This window comes from Ambystoma mexicanum, chromosome 6q (genome assembly GCF_040938575.1).
Source record: "Ambystoma mexicanum isolate Mex_15411 chromosome 6q, UKY_AmexF1_1, whole genome shotgun sequence".
NCBI classification, from domain to species: Eukaryota; Metazoa; Chordata; class Amphibia; order Caudata; family Ambystomatidae; genus Ambystoma; species Ambystoma mexicanum.
In genome coordinates, this window is record NC_090937.1 from 2867294 (window position 1) to 2887661 (window position 20368).

General features: G+C 46.9%; 1 protein-coding gene across 2 annotated transcripts in view; it reads left to right on the forward strand.

The window, feature by feature from the left end:
* The window catches only part of TSTD2 (thiosulfate sulfurtransferase like domain containing 2), a 784131-nt gene that overhangs the window by 410088 nt on the left and 353675 nt on the right, over positions 1 to 20368 (forward strand). The gene's annotated exons all lie outside the window — the stretch shown is intronic.

The following is a 20368-nucleotide window of genomic DNA, read 5'->3' on the forward strand; positions in this document are numbered from 1 at the left end:
TATAAAACAGGTTAGCCTTTATCCCTGTTGAACTGTCACCAAATATCGCTCCTTAATGCAGATGGGAAGATTTTGTCGGGCCTTATACTTGGGGAATTAGAAAAGTGGGCAGAGGTTACCGGTATTAACCCCAAACAGACATGTTTTAGAAGAGGACTCTCTACCACTCTTAGTACCTTGATTCTAAGCTGTCTTAGCACAGAGTCGTGTGCGAAAGCAACAACCCCTCTATTCGGAGCCTGGGTGGATCTCACCCAGGCGTTTGTACTATCAATAGAAGTCGACTCTGTATGAAATTAAAATCATGGGGACTCCCAGAAAATCTGTTATCTATTTTGATAGAGCTTCATGAAAGATTGTCATTTAAAGTTCGCCTCTCTAAATCAGGGGATCTTTCTCAGTTTATTAAAATAGAGAGGGGGGTGCGTCAAGGTTGTTTGTTGTCACCCTTTCTCTTTATTTTATAGATGTCAGATTTTTTGCAATAGCTAAAGAAGAGCAGTCTGGTGGGTCCCAAATTTGGCAGTATGAAAGTCAATTGGATAGCGTATGCTGACGATATTGTGGTCCTGGATCACACACAAGTCGGACTGCAGCGCTTACTATCGGCACTATCTGAGTATTCCAAGGAAAATGACTTAAAAATAAATCCAAACAAATCTAAAATCATGGTCTTCAAACATCCATTAAGGAAGTTGAAACCATTTGTTTGACATTTGGACAACTCCTGTATTCCTGTTTTCAAGGAAATCATTCATGTGGGCTTTAAATGAATAGCTTTTCCCACCAAGGCCGTCCTTCTGGAGTCCATAGACCGAAAGTTCTTAACCTGGTGGCTCAGATGAAGAAAATGTGCTTTTAGTACTGCAAATTCTCTCTATTGCCACTCATCAAATTTTACATCGGTAAGGTGGTCCCAGTGATTGCATTTGGTATGGAAGTAGTCTTTTGGCATCGATTGGGGCAAGGTAGAAAATAAAATCTGGAAAAAAGCCCTGGCATTGCCAAATAGTCTTCCTATTGCCGGTCTAAAGTATGAGCTGGGGTTTCTTTCTCTTGGTGGATGGATGGAGTGGAAGTGGGTGTCAATTTATAGGCTTATTTTGGTCCCTCCAAAATCCTCTTTATACGATGAGGTGGTTTAGCTTTACACAATTCCACCCACGTTTTCTTGAATAAACTGAGATCTAGATGCAATGAGCTGTTGGCTGCTTCTGATGCTAACATCAATACTTTAATCTCAAATCCATTGAAAGCAAAGGAAGCACTTCACCGTATGGATTGGAATAGGACCATTAATAAAATGAGACTGTGTAAACTATCCTCATCACCTGTGCTAAGTGACAACCCTAGATCATGTGTTCCTAAATATCTAAGGAAATTCCCCGAACCAGCTGCACAGATGGATTTCCTGAGCTTAACACTCCATCTGTTAACAACCCAGGAAATCCTGCATATCCAGTATGGTGAAATTTATGTGACAAACATTTGTGATAAATGTGACACAAACGCTACACAAACTATTTGTCACCTTCTGGTTGATTGCTCAGGAACCTGGCTGCTCAGAGTAGCAACATTTAAAAGATTTGTCCATGACCCTCACTCACTTGGCTCGGATATGTTCTGGAACAGGCTGATTTCGGGAACTGAAGTCTTTCTTACTCTAGCGGTGGCTGCGCTACTAAAGGAACTTAATTTAACTGCTAAAAAGGGTGTTGTCAATGTTGGGCCTTTAGCAGACACATGATAATGTCATGTGTCCTATGGAATGATTCTTTGGCGTATGATCTGTCCTCTTCTATTTTTTTATTCTTGTCTGTTATTTTATCCTCTGTATGGAATAAGAAATTGAACATTTTTATATAATGTATGTGAACTTTGGTTTTATTTTCTAAACCGTGTAAAATGTCATATTTTTGGCAAATGCACAATAAAAATATATTTTTTTTAAATACATTTTTATCGTGTTGTGTAACTGGGTCATGAAAAATGTCGACCCCCAAGTAACGGAATGTGGACACACTCCACTTTAGGGCCAACACTGGCAGGTTTTCGGGTGGAGTCTTAGCCGGACCGGCTAGTGGGAACAGAGAGGTCTTTTCCATATTAACTGTGATGCCCGACATCTGTGCAAACCTAGCTAGGACCTGGATTATCAATACCCGGTTATCTTCAGGATTTTGTACGTATATATGCATGTCATCATATGATCAAATGATGGGTGTCCATGACCTGTCTACCCGCTAAAATATACTCCCATCGCAAGTATGTTATCACCGGTTCCATCGCTAGAATGTACAATATCGGGACAGCGGGCAGTCAGCCTGTCTAGTGCCCTTCTCCAGCAACCAAGGCTCAGAGAAATGCCTACCAGTTTTGACCCTTGCCACCGGCTCCCTATATATTATCTCTACCCATTGTATATAATTAGGGCCAAAACCTAATATGCGTAGCGTCGCGAGCAACCAATCCCACTTAATGGAGTCAAAAGCCTTCACCGCATCCAGGGCAGCAATGGCGCACAGTGTCTCCCAAGAGGCAGTATTGTGTTTGACATGGTGTAAACGTCTTAGATTCCAGGACATGTTTCTACCAGGAACATAACCCGTCTGATCCGGGTGTACCAGTGTGTGTATCACTTTCTTTAGCCTATTTGTCAGAGTAGACATCAGCATTTTGCTATCCTGATTGAGCATAGATAAAGGGCGTTAAGAGCTAAATTCAAGTGGGGGCTTATTAGGTTTCAACAAAGGTTTTATAATTCACTCTGTCAGGCTGAGCGTGAGAAGGCCCTCAACATACGCTTCATTTAGGGCGTTCAGTAAATGGGGGGGAGGGGTGCAGATCCATAGCAAATTCTTTGTAGAACTCTCCCGACAGGTCCTCTGAGCCTGGAGTTTTTCCAATAGGTAGCGCCCTTATTGTGTTGGTCCATTTCTCCATTATAACGGGGGTATAAAGCTCCTTGGCTGCACTCTCCTCTAATTTAGGGAGTTATATTTAATTTAGTACCTCCTCTGTGACCAGGTCAGTGGCACTGAGCGACTCCTTGTACAGACTACGGTAAATGTCATTAAAAAACTGTGTTGGGTATTATTTTTTTTAGTTTTTAAAAAAAAAACATTTTATTGAGTTATAGACACAACCAAACAATACAAACCATACAAACAGTGCATGTTCCAACAGCTTCATTACACTTTCTTAACTTCTAGCCACTACTTCCCTTATCCCACCCCCCTCCACGAGTCTATTGCATTAAACCTTCAGTTTCTGCATCCTGTGGTTCGGTCTCCTCTTCTACAGGCTCCGCCGGGTCATCTAATGGACCAAACAGTTTGGCTATCAGTGATTTCCAGGCCATCAGGGACTCAGTCTCGTCATCCCCCCCTGTGCTACTCGCTACTTGCCATGCCATGGTTTCAGCTTCCGCCCATTTTTGCAAATCTCTCCACCACACCTCTACCTTTGGCACATGGCATGTCTTCCATCCTATAGCAATCCTCCTCTTTGCAAGCACATAAGCCAGATCCCTCAGCTTACTCACGTGCCTGAGCTTCTGTGGTCTTGGGAACCTCCCCCAGCAGACACTGTATCCACTACAATCTTGACCCCTTTTTCTTCCAGTTTTCCTTTCACTCCCCTCCAGAAACATTTTATGATCGGGCATGACCAGAACATATGCACCATGCCCGCGTTCTCCTCATCACACTTGGGGCATGCTTGCCGTCCTGCATTTTCAAACCTCAATATCCTCCAAGGCGTCATATATGCCCTATGCGTTATGTACAGTTGAACCTGTTTCAGCCTCGCGTTTCTAGACACCTTCTTATGATACCCGTGCACCCGTTCCCACATCCCGTCTTCCATTGGGGCTCCAACCTCCATTTTCCAATCTAGTCAACTGCGTGACCTCCTTCCCCACTTTAGACATCAGCATTTCATACAATCTGGAAATCTCATGACCCCCCCTCAGCTATGTCGTATATCATGTCTATGGTGGCATCTGATTCTTCCTCCAACACAGTTTCAGGCCATGTTCTCTTAATCCTCTGTACCATTCTATGATAAGTAACATACTGGCCCTCGTGCAACCCAGTTTCTTCCCGCAGCCCCTCAAAAGTAATACTAGAGCCCTCCCGCCAAATATCACCCATTGTTTGCACCCTAGCCAGTTCCCAGTGGTTCCTGAGTATCATTCGTAGCTGCGTGTCTGCCCCCGCCAATACAACCAGTGGTATTTGCGGTGAGCATGGGGAAATGCCATCATTTGACATGCCCTGCGCCACACCTTCCACCCAAGTAGCATCATTTTAGGGCGCCCCACCATTTCCGCCCTGGGTACCCACATCATCTCTTTCAAATAAAAAGGTGCACAATCACGCCCAAAGAGCCTAAATTCAGAGGTCTCTTCGTCAGAGAGCCATTTGGCAACATACTGTAACTGGCTTGCCACGTAGTATGCCTCATAGTTGGGCAGCTTTATCCCTCCTTTGTCATGGAAGTTCTGTAGCTTCCATAACGCCACTCTATTTCGCATGCCATGCCACAAAAAGTCCCTACACATTCTATTCAGTTTGGTGAAGAACTTCTTAGGAATCAGGTACGGTATGTTCCCGAAGTAGTGTAGGAGCCTTGGCAGGACCACCATCTTTAGCATTGCTCCCCGCCCCATCATCGCCACGGGCAGCTTTGCCCAAAATTGCATGCACTTCTCAATTTTTTGAATGGCTACTTCTGTGTTGCACCTATGTTCTTCCTCCACGGTGTGGTATATATCTATCCCCAGGTACCGAAATGTGCTAACTGCCCACGGCACTTGCAATACAGGTAGTCGCTCCGCTGGAATCCCCATGTACCCCCCTAATGGGAACATGCTGGACTTCTGGGGGTTCACTGCTATACCGGACAGCACAGCGTATCTCTCCAGCACTTCTAGGATGTACTGGAGATTTTCTTCTGGGAATCGCAAGTACAGCAGCATGTCATCTGCATATAGGGAGATCAGATGCCGCTCCCCTTTCACCGCGATGCCTATGGTGTCATATTGCTGCCTCAGATATATTGCTAGAGGTTCCAGGGCCAGTATGTAGAGTATTGGAGACCACGGACATCCCTGTCTAGTACCCCTGCTTAGCTGCCACCTTTCCGATATCACAGATCCTTTCCTAACTCTAGCCAGCTGTTTGCTATATAAAATTTTCACCCACCTTACATATCCAGGCCCTAACCCGTAGTACTTCAGGTCCGCAAGCAGCCATGGCCATTTAATGGAGTCAAAGGCCTTGATTGCATCCAAAGACACAATTGCCACTTCCTCATCTCTTTCTCTGCCAAACTCAATGATTCTCTGGAGTCGCCTATGATTATTGGTAATGTTTCTATGAGGGACATAGCCCGTTTGATCCGGGTGTATTAGTTTGCCAATAACCTTCTTCAGTCTATTAGCTAAGACAGCAGTTAATATCTTGCTGTCTTGATTCAGCATTGACAAGGGTCTATAGTAACCACAGCTGTGCCCGGGTTCATTAGGTTTGGGGAGTGGTATTATGACGGCCTCTCTCAGTGACTGAGGTAAGCGTCCCGTCTCAAACGCTTTGTTTAACATCTCTAACAGTGGGGGGAGGACCTCTTCCATGTATACTTTGTAAAACTCACTTGGGAGTCCATCTGACCCTGGGGTTTTGCTAGTAGGCAGCTGCCTCACCACCTCCCCCTAATTCTTCCAAGGTGATCGGGGTATCTAGTTCCTTTCTCTCCTCCTCACTTATCTTGGGCAACCCCATGTCCTCAAGCGTTTCTTCCATCATAGTGCGACTACTCTCCCTGTCGTCTCCGTATAATACCTTAAAATAATCCACAAACGCTTGATTAACTCCTTCCTGGGTGTCCTCTACGCTACCGTCTTCTCTTTCTATAGTCCTGATTGTGACTCTGGGGGTCTCACTCTTATATAACCACGCCAAAAGACTCCCCGGTTTATCACCTCCCGCATGCTGTCTCTCTACGTATTTTTTATAATTAAGGTTACACAATCTCTCCCAATATTCTGCACATTTTTGCTGTAGCCTACGTGTCCATTCTAGCTTCTCTGCTGTATCGTCTCTGCCTCTTTAAGGCCTCTTCTAATTTTTCTTCCATCTCCTGCAGTTCGGCTAAAACCCCACCTTGTAGGCCCTTGGATTTCCCTATGGCTACCCCCCTCATGACAACTTTAAAGGTCTCCCATAGTGTTCCCGCCGAATCCACGCTCCCAGTATTTGTTTCAAAATAATTTACAATCTCCTCCCTCAAGTCCTCCCTAAAAAAGGGGTCTTGCAACGCTTCCGCTCGTAGGCGCCATGTCGGGATCCTCGCTCTCGGGGGGTAGTATTGCCATGCGAGAATCAGGGGCGAGTGGTCCGAAAGAACCCTGGCCTTGTACTCTATTTGTGCGATCTCTGCTATCATTTCGGGTGATGTGAAGACATAATCCAGCCTCGTTGATAACTGCTGTGTGGCAGAATAATGTGAATATTGCCTATCCTGGGGGGGCCTCACTCTCCATGCATCCTCCAGACCAAAGTCGTCCAGCAATGTCTGTAGCGCCTTGGCTGCAGAGGCCGGTCTATCCATCTTCCCATCCGATCTGTCCACCCTCGGGTTCAATACGCAATTGAAGTCCCCTCCCCAGATCATTGCGCTTCCTGCGCATGCGCTCAAATTCGCACTCAATGTTCTAATGTACGCCGCTGTGTTCTGGTTCGGGGCATACGTGTTAACAATGCTTATCTCCCTGTTCTCCACCAGTCCCCTCAGTATAACCATCCTCCCGTCTGTCTCAGCCACCACTTGCAATCGCTGAAAAGGGACATGTGGCGCCACCCACATAAGCACTCCTCTCGCATAAGCAGAGTATGATGAGCCCACCAACACTCCTTTCTACTTCCCAGCAATCGTGTCCATCCTCTCTCGTGTAAGGTGGGTTTCCTGCAGCAATGCAATATCTATTTTCTGCCTGCGCAGGTACAACATAACTTTGTTCTTTTTTAAGTAGCTGTTGAGACCCCGCACGTTCCATGTAAGTATCTTAAGGTCCCCCATGGCCTGTACAAGTTCTGTTCCTCCTCCCCCAGGTGCAGTCTGACTTTGAATTCCAATCCAATCTGTATAGGCTCATATCCCACTCTAAATTCCCTTTAACCAAAAACACCCCAAACGTCCCGTTCCCCCTCCCTCCCGCCTCCCGTCCCTTCCCCAACATCACTCCCCCCAACTGTTGCCCAGCTCCATCCCTGGATCCCAGGCTCTCCCGCATCTAGCTCTTTCTGGCTCTCGCCTGTACTCGAAGCTCCAGAGGCTGAGGCCGCCCTAGTGGCCAACCTACTACTACTACAACTATAATTCAGGGGGTAGTGTGCTTTCGCCCTGCCGCTCCTATGTCACTTCGGGTTAACTACACATTGCTATACAATTTGCATATATGTACAAGCTACTATATTCCAGTCCTTCAAGTCCGTTACAGTCAGCGGTATCTTATCAAAATATCAGCCTCCTACAGCCGTGCCCATTAATCTTAATCTTCATCTAGGCACCCCAGGGGTGTTCACTGGAGGCCTTAACAGTATGCATACCGTATCCCAGTCACATATCGTGTCCCTCTTGGGTCTCTTCCGTGTCTCGGTCCGGGCAGCCCTGCAGATCCAGCCACGTTGTTGCTTCTTCCGGAGTATCAAAAAAAAACATTTTGCTCTTGTGCACCACCTTCAATTTCGCAGGGTACAGAAGCATATATTTTATCCCAGCCGCGCGCAGCCTTCTTTTGATTGCCACATAGCTGTACCGTTGCCTCTGGACCAACATAGTGTAGTCCGGATACGCCGTGATGGTGCTCGAGGCCCTTTCGATTGTTCCACCTTTTCGGAAGTACTCCAGTATTTTCTTGCGGTCTTTGTAGTTCAATATTTTGGCGATTATCGCCCGGGGAGGGGCCCCTGCTCTCGGCTTCCTCATAAGGGCTGTATGTGCACGCTCCACCGCGAATCCCTGTGAGAGTTTTCCAGCCCCAATTCCTTGTAGGAGTAGGTTCTCGACGTAGTCTGTCGGGTTCTGTCCCTCCTCACCCTCCGGAAAGCCCACCACGCGAATATTGTTCCTCCTCGCTCTCCCTTCTGCTTCCTCTGCTCGAGACTCCAGGTTAGCTACCTGTTGTTTGAGTACATGGATCTCCTTTGCGTTGTTAGTGCTGGTGTCCGTGTTGGTTTTCACCGCACCTTCCAGGCTGCTTGTTCGTTCCGCCAGCCCCCTGACATCTTTGCTCAGGAGGGTGACTTCTATGCCTACTGCGTCTATTTTAGCCTCCAGGAAAGTGCGCAGGTCTGACATCGCAACCCCCCAAGAGTCTTTCAGCTCCGTGATGGCCTCTAAAATATGATGGTTTTCAGCCACTGTGGTGCCCTCCACTGGTGCCATCGAGCCTTTGGCCGCGATGGCCGCAGGAGAATGTTGCGTTTTGGCAAAAATATCCATTGTGGGTTGCTTATTCTTGTTCTTGCTCACAGCCCCTCGCGCCGACATTCTGCGGCCTCCGTTATGCCTCGCTGTCTCGATTCAGCGTCCACGTGCCTCCCCAACCGTCTTTTCCACCCTTATCAGCTACTGTAGTACTCTTCAAGCAGTCGCACCGTCCGCCGCCTCTCACCGCGGCTTTCTGCTCATCGATGCCGAGCAAGCACTTCATATGTCTATCGTGGCGCGGCCTATCTATTGGCACCCCCGCTGCCCCCGGGCTCTTGCCTTCCGGGTCAGCACGCAGGCTAACGTGACACAAGGCTTACTGCCTCAGGGGTTTCGCTCCGTCTCCACTTCGCCATCATCATTTTTTCCCCACGGCTGCCGTCTCTATTCTGCCGCTCCGGGTGTTTCAGTTTCATTTCCTTTGTTGTCGGCTATCTTGCGTGACAATGGACCGAGCAGCTGCCGTCTTCGCCGAGCGATTCCTCCAGAATTCCACACACGATTCACTCCGTCTTTATACAGTGAGCAGAATACACATTCCCATGCATGTTTAGTCAATCCTGGAACCAGTAGCGCATTTTTGTAGGTAGTTTTCATGGATCATATGTCAGATCCTCCAGAGCTGCTCAGGAAGCACGTCCTACTCCATGGCTGCCCAAGCCACGCTCTTGGGTATTATATGTGGTACCTTGCGATGTCTGTATTGAGTAGATGGGTATACGTTGCTCTTCTCTCTTGCACAGCCATGCTAATCTACCAGGCTTGTCCCCCTCTGTAAAGCACCGGAGGGGGGCGTCTGTATTCCTGGTCTCTATATGGCAGAGGAGAGGCACGGAGCACCCCACCCAAGATTCTCCATGCGGTAGCTAAGGTCGAGCAATCAAGGCTTAAGCACTCAGGAGGTGATGCCAGCTGGTTCTTAAGTACAGTCTTGACCCCAAGCACCCACAGAGGAATGTCACACACTATGTTAGTGAAAACAGAGTCTTTATATAAATAAGGTTCAAGGTTATATACACAATCACGATAACACTGTACTCTGGCAATACTATAAAGGTAAATATATACAGGTCTACGTGGTACCAATCTTACTATCGATTCCTTCAAAATGCGTCCACAGCTAACAGCCCCACAATAGCATACAAATCCGTTTGAAAGGTGAATCAACGATAGACCACAGAAAGAATGCAAATTAAATCGAGCAATGGCAGAACACTGACTCTCGTTACCTAGAGACAGTTCTGTGAGAGGATCCCCCCCCACCTGGGCAACCTGTAAATAAAGCGTATTTGACAAGCCCAGTCCAAATATGCTCAATATAGTCTCGAGTCCTTCTAAAAGGTTCCACGACCCCAAAGTACCTGGTTTCGTAAAGTTCTTCAGTGAGTCTTCGACAGGCCTGCCTTGAGTGCACTCCCTTTAAGGCAGGAGCCACGGGTCGTCGAGGGTCTGCGAAGAAAAGGGTGAACATTGTCTTTGCGGCAGCAGCTTCGGTTCTTGCGGTGCTCATTGATGATCGGTCAAAAACATCCTGCAAGCTGAGGTGTGCGGTGCACCTAGATGACGAGTGTTTGTTGCTGCATGGAATCAATGAAGAACTTTGGCCCAGCAAGGGCATCGAGTCATCAGCGTCTCGGTGGTCTTCGTGGGGCGGGAAAACCAACAAGCAGATTCTCCTTGGTCGTCAGCGGCCTTGACTTTCTCCGGCAGGACGAAAGCGGTCGACCGGGATGAGCAAGGGAGTCCTTGTTTCAATATTCTTAGGCAAAGGAGCACTGCAGCTCCATTCGGCGACGGCGGTTGTCGACGGTGATGGACTTCAATGTCCGGGTGCTTCGCTTCGTGATTCTCCAGCGGTTCCTGTCTCTGGTTGGTAGCCTTTCAAGGGTCTGACGTCCAGGGAGCTTTGTTAAAGATCAGCTGGTGCATAATGGTCCCTTGTAGCTCAGGAAGAGGTCTCCTAGCCAGGTCCTCTCTTGGATCAGTTCTTGAAGGCACAGCAGCTTTCAGATTGCTTTGAAGGGAACAGCGGTTCACCACCTTCTTCCGGGTCAGCTTCGAGAGTAAGCCTCAAGTATCAACTTCAGCTTCTGAACGATTTCCATCAGTGAGAGGCCCCCAAATATACTGTTGATCTCCCCTTCACTCTGCTGGGTCACACTCAGGCAACCAATCATTCAGAAGGGCATTCATGCAGTCAGGCAGCCAATCAGGCTCACAGTGAATTCAGGCCATTCTTCTCCAATCAAAGACTCACAACACAGAATGTGGATTTGGACAAGCACTCTGCCATTCAGCCCAGTTTTGGGCAGGGCTTTCTGTCATTGTGTCAACCACTAGATAAATGCGTATTCGTCACACACTCCATTCACCCAGGTCCCACCCCACGGGCATACCCACAACATAGTCATTGGGAAGGCTCCAGCCAGTCTGGCCTGGACTTCCCCACACTACCATCTACACAAGGTAACAGGCAATAGACAGCAAGAAGCCACAGGGTCCATCTTGTTTCCCATCTGGAATCAACTGATCCCAATGGCAGGGCCTGGGTCTCCCAAAATGGAGGCTACTCAGAGCGCTTGTCAAATTCAGCATGGAACTGCCACCAGCCCATTCCCTGCTCTGTGGGCCAGACACAGGTGCCCAAAAACATACACTAGGAGTACAGGGTCGTACTCCCACCCATGGGTGCCATAAGGGTATCCCAAGGGTCTTTTCACCAAACCAAAAAGAGGAAGAGCCGCACCGCCAGGAGTCCCACATGAGCGGCAGCAGAGGAATTTGATCGGACAGCACTGTCCTCTTAAACTCTGTCATGTGGTCGTCTATCAAATCTTTCCCCACAAAGAAATAGTCGATCCTGGTGTCAACTGCGTCTTCGGAGGAGGCATGAGAGTAATGTCTAGAGTTCAGGTGCAGCGCCCTCCAAATGTCAACCGATTCAAATGCTGTGAGAAACGACTATAGGGCTCTGGAAGGCGGGGGCAGCTTCTGGATTTTGGTGTCCGATCTGTCAATGCTAGGATTCAGGAATTAAATTAAAGTCACTTCCCCATATGACGGAAACCATTCTTATAGGGTCCAAGCCTAGGGTAAAGTGTCTGGAAAAAGCAGCTGTGTTGTGATTGAGAGTGTATGTATTTATTATACAAGTGTCCACATTCTCTAAGAGCCCTTGTACAAGTACCATCCTGCCCTCATTGTCTGTCCGAGACTGCGTCATCTTGAAGGGTACTATAGGAGCTATCCAGGTCAGCACACCAGGGGCATACGCTGAGTATGTGGAGCCTATGAGTTCCTCCACCCCATTTTCTGGTGAGTGTTGCTTGCCTCTCGGGTGTCAGGTGGGCCTCCTGTAATTGAGCTATGTCAATTTTGTGTCTACAGAGATAAGTGTTCACTCTATTCCTTTTCACAAAGTTATTCAGCCCCCTGACATTCCAAGTTAACACTTTTATCTTGTGCCTAGTAAAAAGAACAAAATCAAACTCTGTGGATGGGCTAGTAGCAGCCGTGGGATCGGTCGTCTTCTTCGGGTTTACTAAGAACCGCTGTGGTGAGCAACCTGACACTTGATCAATCCAGGCAATAACTTTGAGCTCAAGGAGAGAGGGCCCTCTGCGCTATGATTATTGCTCACTCCGGGAACATTCGCCTGTTTTTCGTCATCTTCTCCAACAGTCCGGGTGTTCTTTCACCTCCACTCAATTGTCAAGTACCATTCGCATCCGCATTCAAAGAGTCTGTGCGCTCGTGTGGCGAGGTGTCCTCTTCTGACTGTGGGTTAATCCTCTCTCTCTCTCTCTCTCTCTCTCTCTCCATCCACTCCTGTACCTCTTCTGGCTTTTCAAAGAATAGGGCACGGTTTTTATACAGGACTTTTAGGCCTGCTGGGTACATTGGCATGTACTTCATGCCAGCCTTGCAGAGACTAATCTTGGCCGCTGAGAACTGCGCTTTGTTTCTTTGGACCTGGAAAGTATAATCTGAGTATGCCGCTAAGTTCGCCGATGCCCTACGTATAGTGCTGCCTTGTCTGGAGTACTACAGGCAGGATCTTATCACTGTCTCTGTAGTTCAAGACTTTAGCTATTATCGGCGTGAAGGGGCTCCCGGTGGCGGTTTCCTGATGAGAGCCATGTGCGCCCCCTCTAACGTGAAGCTGCGAGACAGGTTCCCGGGCCTGATATCCTGTAGGAATAGGTTTTCAATGTACGTCGTAAGCTCTGCACTCTCTTCTCCTTCCGGTAGGCCTACAATGCAGATGTTGTTCCTTCTGGCCCACCACTCTGCGTCTTCTTCACTACTCTCAAGGAGGTTTACCTTTTGTTGTAAAATGTGGATACAGGCATCATTATCTTGCACCTTTAGTCTTGTTTGCTTTCAGTTGTGATTCCAATTCCATAGTTTTCTCTGTTAATTTCCTCACGTCCTGTCGTAACAGCCCGATATCAACTATTACTGCATCGATCTTGGAGCTTAGCGATGACTTAAATTCCACGATTGCCGCTAGAATCTGGTTATTAGCTTTGCTCGCGTCCCTCTCATTGTCACTTGACGTAGCCATCTTGTCGTTGGGTTTGTGAGGTGAAGGTGTGGTATAGCTGTCGAGCAATTTTTGGCTGCCCTTCGCTTTGGTAGCTTTGGGAGGCATCCAGCTTGTCTGTGTGTAGTGGTGATGCCCCCTACTTATTTGATATGTCCCTTATGTTGCAACCTCCACTCTGTTAGCTGTACTGGTGCTTGCAATTTGATAAATACTGCCTGATCTTGTCAGATTTTGTAGGATCCGGCAGGTGCTCCTCTGAAAGCAGCCTCACACCATGGCTGCTAGGCCACGCCCCTCCAGGATAAGATGTTATTAAGTACAATTGAGTTAATTGGAGCAAGAGTATTAGAGATTGAAAGCGAATGCTAGATATGATGCCTAATGGATAATTCTAGCAAGGAAGAATTGGTGTGCATAACTTGAGAAATTGTTGTTATTCCATCTTTCATGCAAATGAGGATGATTTTTCAAATTATGCCTTGTTTGTGTGGATTTGTATACAAATGAGGGGTTTTCCACGAACTACCCTTTGTGTTATGGACGTCAAGCTGGTCCCTTACAGTTCTGTTGCATATTTTGTGTACTTCCTTTGTGGTGTTTGTTGCTTTTCTATACATTAAAACAGGATGCTGGTGTGAGTTACCTTGGAACAGTAGAGCAAGAAACCAAGAATGAAACCAAGAAACATAAAAACACATTATTTTGGGAGTTAGTTTGAATTTGTTTGTGCGGCATGCCCGAGGTCAGGCCGTTTGCCTGTCTACTGCTCAAAGGGGCAGCTTTGATACTGGGTGTGGCAGATCCAGTAAAAGGAGTCTTTGATTTTTGCTTTGGCTTAGAATGTTTAGTGGTTGCCCCTAGTTGGAATAACAGTGCTCTAGCGTGGCAGGCTGGAGATCTGGCAGTGTCAGATAAAAGGTGTTTGGAAAGCTTCAGTTGGTTGAGATGGTAGTGTTGTGTCTTGGGTTTTGCTGGTGTAAGCTACTTGATTAGTAAATGGTAGTATTAGATGTTTCTGTAGTGAGAGGTGTGGTTTGAGAAGGTCTTTTATGATGCACCTTGTGTTGAGAAGGAAGATCTGCAACATCCTGACATTTTGAGTGTGTTTGACATTGGTGATAGATAGGGAGTTGTGTAGCATCCTCAGTTGTGTTATTGTTGGGTTTCACCACTGTGTAAAGAAGGGAGATGTGTAGCATCCTGACTGACTGCATCCGTGTACAATTAAAGATGCATTTGAATGTGGAATCTGGGAAGCGCGTTGGACAGGACTTCAGGATATGAGCTTGAACATGATAGATGCCTGTACTCTTGTCTAACTTCCTTACTTAACTCTGTAACATGGAATAAAGAAGTTTCCTTTTATACTCCCTGTTTATCCTTGTGTTCCTGCTCTGTGTGATTGTTACCTGAAGTCCCAGGTTGCATCATTGAATATTTGTCAATCAAGAAGATTTCAATATTTGGGCAGTCCCAAAACACATGATTATAATTTCCTCTTTTTTCGCCACGTGACCAGCAAATGCGTGTATGTAGAAGATTTGCACTGTACAGGTGGTAGGTGACATGGGGTGGTTGATGGTTGGTGATTTATGCAAACTCTAAATGTGGCTCTGTTTATCAATCTTGAGACTGTTAACAAATCTTAGACTATTGATTCTCAGTAAGTGGTTGATCTAATTAATGATTTCAGCTTGCAAAACATTTACTGTGGATTTCAACATGAGGTTGTGATTTTAGATTATAAAGTGTTGATGCTGAAGCTGTACACTATGGTGCTCCCTTGCAAAGGTTTAATGAGTCTCACACTGAGAATGCCAAAACAGTTGTCCGAATTGCACAAATGCCATAGACTGGGACATACTTATTTCTTTCGCAGTCCTTTAACTTATATTTAAATCTGTTCAAAGCTTCACACTGTTCTACCTGAGAATACTTTTTACTTTTGTAATTCCAGCTTCTTTACTTGATTTACAGTAAACTTTTCTTTTTACTAATCATTTAGGATGGATTTATTTTGAGACCAATGTACTTTTGAATAACCCGTCATTAGAAACCATTGTTGACTCATCACATTTCCCCCTTATTTGACGACATGAGCAATCTGCGGAGGAAACATTATAACATTTAGCGGTCTCGCCAACGTCAGTATGCAATTTAGAAATCCCTGCATTTCTTTTCCTTTTCTGGTTGTAGTCTTTTACATTTATCAGTTTCAACCACTAACATAGACATTATGGGCCTGATTCATGGAAGTGTTTTATAATAGCGCAATCCCATAGAAAAACGTTCCATGAATCAGGCCCTAAAGTGTGAAACATTACCATTTAGAAAGTACATCTTGGAATCTTATACGGTTAACAGGCTGTAAGGGTGCAGAAGGAGGAAACTGAAACACAGGTGGCATGCTTATTGGTGTAAACGTTTATTTAATAAAAATCAAATAGGAAACATATCTTTCCCAGCCTCAACTAAGGACTAAGGATTCAGTCAGAATGTCCAAGCAAATGAAAAGAGTCCACCGTTGTGTGTCAAAATGCCTACTTCTATCCCTCACACTTGTAACTAATACTAAAGAGGTAAGGGATCTTCTTGGTACAGAGGAATGGCTCCCTTCTTCTGGACAATGGTCTATAGTTCCAATTTCAGGTAGGAACTTTGCCTGAGAAAATGACTCCCTTCCCCAGGTCTCAGTTCCTTTTCAAGATCTAACACAAAGAACCTGCTTGTGGTGTTGTAAAGTTCAGTTCAAAAATAGGTAAAGTTCCAACGCAAACATAATTCCTTATTGCCCATAGTTCACTCCACTATTGGGTGCCTGGAGAATGCCTCCCTTCTCCAGCTATCGTGTTCTCAACACTTTCACAGTGCCCAGGGAATGACTCCCTTCCCTGAGCCACTTTTCGCTTTGCGATAGACAACACCAGGTGGTATGGATCCCTTCCCCTCATCTCTCCTGGCTTGTAGGTTCACTGTAGTAGGTGGAATGTCTTCCTTTCCCTAGTCCCCTCTCGTCCCTTTTACCACAGTTCTCACGTTGGGAATGACTCCCTTCCCGAGGCCCTTCTCAGCCTTGATTATACAGTTCACAGTACCAGGGGGTATATCTCACTTACCCTCGCTTGGATCAACTTGGTTCACTAACCTGCCAAGTATGGTCTTGCGCTCAGGCTCTTCTCATCGGGTACAAGTTCCAGACCTGCGTTTCTCTTTCTGCTGGCTCTGGCAGTCCTGGGTCAAATCTCTTCCAGGTACTGTGCCGAAGAAGAGGACTAGTGATGCCCTTCTCAACCGGGGGCGGGTCCCACACCCGTACTTCTCTCGCATTCGCAGCCTCACCAGCTGTCTCGGTCAGCCAGGTAGCTCTAGAGTGTTTGCCGGTCCTCTCCTGTCGGCCTTGGGCTTTCCCGTGTGCTTCTCTGTGTTCTCTGTGGTCTTAATGTGGCTCTCTGAGAGCTCTGGTTACTCTGCAGTGTTCTGCTCCTTTGGGGCTGTGTTGCTTCCCTGGGCAACACGTTTCCACCGCTACTTTCGCCTGTATGCAGGAGTTCTCTGCTCACTGGTCGGTCCTTCCTCTCTGGACCGATTTGGAACCTGTGTGTCAACACTGTTGCTTCTTCACTCTGGTTGGTCTGGACTTGTGGTTCCCCCAGAGCCAGTCTCTCTGGCCAATCAGGACTCCTGAAACCCTAGACTGGTCTTTAGTGTTTTGAGGATCGCTCATCATACATCCGCACTTCTTCCTCGGGCCCAGTTCTTCCCTGAGAGCTCTCTATAAGGTAAGCCTGAATCTTCTGAGTCCCAGTACCTTTACCATAAATCTCTCTTGGGTCGACTGTGTTCTTCCTCGTCTCAGTACTGTTGTTACTATCTAAATGACACATGTACATGGGATAGCAAGGTAAAGGAGGGCTGGGTGAGGGGGATTGAGGTGAAGTATACCACGTTCTCCCCGGAAAGTTGTCCCTAGTCCAAAGGGGGGAATCCTCCCCATGAGATCCACCCTCTGAGTACCACCCCCAGGGGGACTATCGGGTAGCAAGCTCACCTCCCTGGTCTCATGGGAAGGTGCTCCCCTACGGGAGAAGGGATGACATCCAAGGATTTGTCACAAGGCCATAAGAGAAAGTCTAGGTCTTCTGAGAGCAGATTACCCAACTCAGGCCAGATCCAAGTTCTTGAGGCTCTGCAATCCTCCTAGTTGTAGCACCTGGCTGTTATGTCTGCCTGCAGACCTATTGGCTGCCCTGTCCCATGCAAAGCTTCCACATGCACAACAAGGTTGATTAAGCTCCTTCTTGGCAGATAAAAATGTCCAAGCTCAGCTCAAGTTCATTGGAGACAACTGCCACATCTGATGTGTTGCTTGCAGCTGCTGGTCTCCACTTGATGTAGGTGCATTTCTCAACTCTATGTTCCAGAAGCCCTAAGTGGCACTCAGGCTTCTACCAGAATAAAGTCCTGTCAGTTCAGATTTGAGCCCAATACAAAACAGAGAGAGGCTGGAATCCCAGTTGAGGGATACCCCTGTCCCCTGCACACTTTTAGACTGAAGTAGCCAGTCGTAATACAATTTTAGACCAATGTAAATGTACATACATTATTCAAAATAAAGACATTTGAAAATCGGGTTCAGAAGAATTCCAAAATAGTTACCCAGACTCCAAAATAATTTGAAAAAGGTGCTCAGGTTTATTCAGACAGTGCTCAACACATTTCGGGAACCTTTTCCCTTCATCAGGAACAACATAATTCCCTGTCAATAATGCAAACAAATTTTAGGATAACATTCTGATGATAGTTAAGATGAAAGTTCAAATATTAAGCAAAGAATGCAAACACTATTGCTCAATGGTGATACTTAAAGAACATCTTTGAATTCCCATCAAAATTCTAAGTCGATACAGTAATAACTGGATAATTTGACAATTCTGAGAATCCAATTAAATTATTTAATAGAGAAAATCATTCAATTCTCCCAATTGTTTCTCATGATATTTATAGAAGTTACTCAACAATGTTAATCAATAAAGTGTGGGAGATATATATCTAAATAAAGGAAGTGTGTCTAAATATTATGAAATTTAACTTATGGTGTGCATTTAGACATTTTGGTTTGGATCTCCACACAACCCAAACACTTAGCCACCATCACCAAACCACACCCTTCTCTCAATCTGTGATGTCTTCTGCAGGCCTGGAACTCCCAGGCTTCTTCGGGTCTAATTTCTCTGCACCTACACTATTAGACATCCATGAAGCCTGCCGCCTCCTCTAGGTTGTTTCTACTGGCTTTTGACCTCCACCAAATGACCCAAATGCCTCTGTCGAGCTGGGGAATGCCTCCACATGTCAAGGAAGGAATCCCTAGGGCCTTCTAGGCAGTCATTTCCTATCGGACTCAGCAACAGCTTCAGAATGTCTTTAGGCACCTCTGAGACAATGGTCCCGACTGCTGGCAATTCCTGCTGCTTTGGCCAACTTGCAAAAACAAAGAGGTGATGGCTGGAAGGTTTAGAATGAATCTTAACCACTGGCGTTGCTCTGGGCAACCCTCCAGACCACCGTTCTTCGCCTGCCAAGCCATTACAGAAGGGAAACTACCATATGCAAATCAGGCTTGGCCCCACCCCAAAAGGGGCAGTCCAGCCCGAACTGCTAGGTCACATTCCCTCTGCACGAGACCACAAGCATCCCCAAACATGTTTCGCCCTTGTTGGGGCTCATCAGTGAGGAGTAGCTTGGGTCTCTAGGCCCAGCAGGCACGGGACCCACGTCTGGGCATACCCGTCCCACTCGGGGTGACACAGCAAAAACAAAGAGGTGATGGCTGGAAGGTTTAGAATGAATCTTAACCACTGGCGTTGCTCTGGGCAACCCTCCAGACCACCGTTCTTCGCCTGCCAAGCCATTACAGAAGGGAAACTACCATATGCAAATCAGGCTTGGCCCCACCCCAAAAGGGGCAGTCCAGCCCAAACTGCTAGGTCACATTCCCTCTGCACGAGACCACAAGCATCCCCAAACATGTTTCGCCCTTGTTGGGGCTCATCAGTGAGGAGTAGCTTGGGTCTCTAGGCCCAGCAGGCACGGGACCCACGTCTGGGCATACCCGTCCCACTCGGGGTGACACAGCAAAAACAAAGAGGTGATGGCTGGAAGGTTTAGAATGAATCTTAACCACTGGCGTTGCTCTGGGCAACCCTCCAGACCACCGTTCTTCGCCTGCCAAGCCATTACAGAAGGGAAACTACCATATGCAAATCAGGCTTGGCCCCACCCCAAAAGGGGCAGTCCAGCCCGAACTGCTAGGTCACATTCCCTCTGCACGAGACCACAAGCATCCCCAAACATGTTTCGCCCTTGTTGGGGCTCATCAGTGAGGAGTAGCTTGGGTCTCTAGGCCCAGCAGGCACGGGACCCACGTCTGGGCATACCCGTCCCACTCGGGGTGACACAGCAAAAACAACTTGGGCAGTGCTTCCCAATCCTAAGGCAGACTCTCGGGATCCTCCTGGATACTTGGCTCTTTTCAGGGTGAGCTTTAAACTCATTACGCTTTCAGGTACCTCTGATATAATGCCCCTGCCAACTGAACTCCAGCAACACTGACCCAGGAGACACTCTTTCCTGGATAGGTCTACCGCTGCTTGACAAGATTTCACAAGCAAATAGCTTGTTTTAGTCTGAGCTTGCTCCCCAGGGTGCTTACAAGGACCCCCTCTGGACTAAATTGGACTTCTAGCCTCCACCCACTAACTTGGGAGGGAGTCCCTCTTAACACTGAGAGTGGGTTTCATGGGCCATGGAATGTCTCCTTAGCTCTACTTGGGCGCAAAACTCTTATCAGCCAAAAACCCTATTGGCTCTCAAGTGGGGTCTGTTGCTGGCTACTTTTTCCACCAACTGATCCAGGTGCCACTCCTTAACCCAGAATGCTTCTGAAAGGCCTGCATAACTGTCAGACTTCTTCCTGCCTTATGGCTCCTTCCAGATGAGGCTTGATCTCCAAGAAACCCTCACGCTCTTCTGCTGTATTCCACAATAAATTGGGCTCACCCTTGCACTCTGGTGTTTCTAACTACCCTCACAGTTATAGGTAATTATTTTATTTTCCCATGCTTGCTACTCTCAAACCTTTAGATTTACAGCTTTGAACCTACAAGTTTGAACCTTGAAAAATGAAGGCACAGATAATCTATGACTCCTAATGAGTAACTAAAAAATAAAATGGGTGACGTTTTGTGCTAAGGGGCCCAAAAGAGGCCCTGATAGCGTTCAACAACAATCTCCAATCTATGTAAATAAGGATTCAACCCGACTGCC